The following is a 5,124-nucleotide window of genomic DNA, read 5'->3' as shown; positions in this document are numbered from 1 at the left end:
CATTATGATGAGCTTTAGGACTGCAGAGGGCTCATATATTGTTCTTGCACAGGGGCCCTTTTCAGGTAACTCTGCCAGTTGGGTTATCTACTATACCATACTGATTGCTGGGGAAGTGACCACTGGGACCCCCTGCGATCCTGAAATCATGGCTTTGCAGAGCCCTATCTTGAATCTAGTGGAGGTGTACATACTCGCATGTGCGCTTTCTCCAGCAGTATCATAGACAATGAATGGAACAAAGGTCAAACATGCTTACGTACCCTCCATTTACAATGGGGATCTGCCTGGCCCTGGTCTAGGGATGTTGGTAAGTCCCCTCAGTGGCACTTCTATCAATCGGTATGTTATCCTCCATCCTATGGATGATTAGCTTAATATTTTGGGAATAACTGCTTGCTTCGGCAGCACATATACTAAAATTGGAACGATACAGAGAAGATTAGCATGGCCCATTTAAAGATACAGCAGAAGATAACATGATTTGGAGCTAACTTTCGAGCCTATCAGTTACCGTTCCGTCACCATCTAAAACTACCAGTCGGAATGCCCACCGCTCCTGTATTATTTCTCTATGGGTCTGCCGAAGTACTGTGGTTAAAAAATTTATTTCATTGTGGAGTCCATATGCAGGCAATGCTCCATTCAGAGCCCCCTTCTTGGTATCACTGGGGGTCCCACCGATCCACAAGTCTTCCCTATTCTTTGAAAAGGTGTTAATTTACAATGCAGGGAATAATCCTTATGATTATGTTTTTTAAATGCAATTCTCGTATATTTTTTTATCATCGGATACTATTTTTCTGATGACTACATAACATGCACAGTATTAATTCCGCAGTACCCTTGCAAGATTTTTTTTTTTGCGTCTTTTCTACCGTAACCCTATTTATGGTACCATTATTTTAGACAGGATTAGAAACAGTTAAGGCTGAACGCTCTCTATTTTTTTTTTTTTTTTTCCATATGTTCAAATGAGTCAAAAGAAATCCAACTTTTCTTCACTGCTGGGTGACACACACACAGTACCTGTCGGTTATCCTCTCACGTCTGCTAATGAGCTCTAGGCTGCCTTTTATAGCCTCCTAGTTAATAGATCAGCAGAGGACAGCATGCCACAAGGAGAAAAAAAAATAATAAAACATTGCAAAACTGTAAAATTCACTTTTCCTTCCAAAAATCTCAAAGCGACTGATTTTCATTCTCGGGTCCAGCTGTCACCCACCCACCAATCAGATGTCCCGGATCATACATGAGAATATTCTCCTTGTTCCTGCTCAATCTGCTGTAGTGTTATCTCCAGAGCTCGTTCTCTTTCTCTCTCTTTCTCTTGCTTGGAACTGGGTAATGAAAGGAGGTTTCAAAATAGCAGGTGGTCTCTCTTTTTGTATAATGAATTCAACCAAAGGCATCATAGTTCTAAATGTGTAGGTGGCACAGTGGCATTGCCTTATCAAAACCTGACACCTATGGCAAGAAGGTACCAGAAAGAGAAGGCAATGGAGACGGATCCATGACAGATGCTTTGTTTCGAATATGTTGAAAAGTTAAAAACAGCTGTGTCTTATCATTCAGGAGGCCAACGCTCAACAGGCAATTGTTTATTCCGATCCACTTTTGTGTTTCTAGTACAAAGATTGGAAATTACCTTGGATCCATAAAAAAATTGAGTTTTTTTTTCCCATCTACCCTTAGAGAGAATCTGTCAGCAGTTTTTTTCTATGTAATGTGAGAACATCATAATGTAGGGGCAGAGACCCTAATTCCAGAGAATGTGTCTCTTACTGGGCTGTGTTTTGCTGTTTCAATACGATCAGTGTTTTATCAGCAGGAGATTATCACTACAGGACAACAGGCCTCATGCCTCCTAGTCCAACCACATTCTCAGCACTGGGAATGTACACAGAAAGTGGCCAATCAGTGGTGTGGGTGGGGTTATACAGGAGTCAGCATTCCGAGCTCTGCTAGATCTACAGCAGAGAAAACTGTGACTCTATTATAACTGTTGCACAAAGTATACTAAGTGATACATCTCTGGATTTGGGGTCTTTGTCCCTACCTTATGGTGCTGTCAGATTACATAGCAGAAACGTGTGGACAGATTCCCTTTAATGTTTCACAACTTATGTTGAATACATTCACATCTGTCAGAGGATGCAGACTCAAAATGGCTACTTCAGACAGACTTGGCACCTGCCACTCTGTCTGGCAGATTCCAGAGGAACCCCCAGACCTTCACTCTTTAACCCCTCTACAGGCATCTGGCAATACAATGGGGTCCAGGGGATTGCTTCCATTGAAGGGCTGCTATCTGGAGGAACGAACCACAGGCAGGAAGGGTCACCAAACAGCGTCAAAGTCAAGAGGTCATGTAAGGAACAGAATGGTAAAACAAGAGGATGGTTAAAATTCAGGTCAGAAAATTGGAGGAATCAGAAAACAAACACAAGAAATAACTAGCACAACCAGGTAGCAAAACTAATTGACTGGCAGTAGAAGTCAGAGACCTAGGGGCTTAAATAGCAGATAGCCCCGACCAGGGCTCTCAGAAAGGAGCAATGAAACCAGACAATTCACTCCTTAGCTCCCTCATCTGGTGGCACCAAAAGTCCCAGAATAAAACAGGATTGATTCTGTCAACCATCACTGGTCACAACATCTGTAACATCTGTGCAGAAGCAGACACCAGCACAGATGTTACAATATTCTTGTAACATGCTTGCAAAACATTTAGGCTGCAGATTCAATTAAAACTATTGAGTTGCCATATACTGTATATAGCAAGATATAACATAAACAATTCCCAACAGGGTAACATAAAATTGTGTTTTTTTTCTATTTTAGTCTTTTCACATCAGTCATGGGATATGTCAAGCCAAGAGGAGGGGTAAGGCATAACATATCCATACCTACTGTAGTGATTTTGAAAATGCTGCCATTTCCTGTCTTCATCTTTTTCAGGCAGTCATCAAACAATCACAACTAGTTGCCACCCCTATGGAGCTAATCTACTGATATATCCAAGCTGCCTTAGGCCCCCTTCACACATCTGCTTAAAACGTAGCATGACACGGTCAGTTTTTACTATCCGTGTGGTTTTCTGTTGGCCCTAAGTGTGTATGTGTGTATCATCTGTGTGCCGTCCGTGTGCATCGTCCATTTGACACCTACCGAAATACAATGCAGAATAGAAATTACAGATTTTTAGGCAGTAAAGATGTGCAAAAATAAAGATAGCTAGCTAGATAGATGGATAGATAAATATCCATGAGATATATAATTAGTGGCTTGCATATGTAGCTTACTGTACATGTATTAACCTAATAAATAAATGAAAAACATGATTTAGGGGCCCCCCCATTTTTGATAACCAGCAAAGGTAAAGCAGACAGCTGTTAGCTAATATTATCAGGCTGAGAAGGTCCCTGGTTATTGAGCCCTTCCCAGCCTAAAAATACCAGCCCACAGCCACCCCAGAAGTGGAGCATCACATGAGATGTTCCAATTTTGGCGCTTTGCTTTTGCTCTTCCCGATTGCCCTGGTGCGTTGGCAATCGGGGTAACGTGGCTTGGGGTTGATGTCTGCTGTGAAGTGTTCAAAAACAGAGCTGATGTTAGTAATAGAGAGGTGTCTATCAGATGCCCCCATTACTAATCCAATAAGAAAAAAAAGACACAGACACACAAAAAAAATTTAAAGAAACACTCCTACACACCTCCACAGTTAGGCAGCAGGGAGCTGGCTGTCAATCAATATGACATAGGCAATCACGTCCTGTCAACAGCCGGGAAGAGAAGCAGCTTCTCTATTGACGTGAGGTCTGTGAACGCTCTGTGCCAACAGGGATAGGTGTCGGCAGAGATCGATGCCGGCAGAGATCGGTGTGGGCAGAGATCGGTGCCGGCAGAGATCGATGCCGGCAGAGATCGGTGTCGGCAGAGATCGATGCCGACAGAGATCGGTGTGGGCAGAGATCGGTGCCGGCAGAGATCGGTGCCGGCAGAGATCGGTGACGGCAGAGATAGGTGTCGGCAGAGATCCGTGCCGGCAGAGATCCGTGCCGGACACAACGGGCAGATAGTTAGAAACTACGTGCCTGGTTATTCTTAGAGCCGTAGTAATAAAAAAAATAGTCCTGGATAACCCCCTTTAAAAACAGTCACTTGTAAAGATGGGATTTTCATGAAAACATCATTAGAATGCACTCGTCTATCTAGGAAAACATTGAATAGTGCCATCTTGCTTTTGAGATAATTATACTTGAGTAATCAACATTCATGAGCTCTGAAATGTAAATTCTGTCTTTATTTCTCCATGGCAACCTGCTGATGGGTTATGAGTGATTTTGACTTTCGCTATGTATCATACTGATTCACCTATTCCCAGCATTACAGATCTGAGCCAGTGGGGGGCTGAGGGAAACAGGGCTGATTAGGGTGTACTTCATGCTTCATTTGTATGAAAAAAAACCATCATTCGCTACTTTTTTTTGGAATATCAAATACAGAGAAACAGGAGATCTGGCCTTGACAAGCAATTTCATGTATATTTCACCTAATAACTATGTGAATGTAACATATACGTATATATATATATATATATGGATTTTTCTGTATTTTCATGACTATGAAAATTGTACATTCACACTGAAGGCATCAAAACTATGAATTAACACATGTGGAATTATTTACTTTACAAAAAAGTGTGAAACAACTGAAAATATGTCTTATATTTTAGGTTCTTCAAAGTAGCCACCTTTTGCTTTGATGACTGCTTTGCACACTCTTGGCATTCTCTTGATGAGCTTCAAGAGGTAGTCACCGGAAATGGTCTTCCAACAATCTTGAAGGAGTTCCAAGAGATGCTTAGCACTTGTTGTCCAGCTCACCCCAAACCATCTCGATTGGGTTCAGGTCTGGTGACTGTGGAGGCCAGGTCATCTGGCGTAGCACCCCATCACTCTCCTTCTTGGTCAAATAGCCCTTACACAGCCTGGAGGTGTGTTTGGGGTCATTGTCCTGTTGAAAAATAAATGATGGTCCAACTAAACGCAAACCGGATGAAATAGCATGCCGCTGCAAGATGCTGTGGTAGCCATGCTGGTTCAGTATGCCTTCAATTTT

The 5,124-nt window shown here is 42.3% G+C and overlaps 1 non-coding gene across 1 annotated transcript; it reads left to right on the top strand.

Moving 5' to 3' along the window:
• The first annotated feature begins 396 nt into the window (after window positions 1-396).
• LOC141164949 (U6 spliceosomal RNA) lies at window positions 397-499 on the top strand. The gene has a single exon (XR_012250994.1). It is a non-coding gene; the product is annotated as a U6 spliceosomal RNA (small nuclear RNA).
• The last annotated feature ends 4,625 nt before the right edge of the window (window positions 500-5,124 follow it).

The sequence above is a fragment of the Phyllobates terribilis genome, unplaced genomic scaffold (genome assembly GCF_046119375.1).
Source record: "Phyllobates terribilis strain yellow unplaced genomic scaffold, ASM4611937v1 Scaffold_10__3_contigs__length_209671492, whole genome shotgun sequence".
NCBI classification, from domain to species: Eukaryota; Metazoa; Chordata; class Amphibia; order Anura; family Dendrobatidae; genus Phyllobates; species Phyllobates terribilis.
This window is presented reverse-complemented; position numbering and strand designations above follow the sequence as displayed.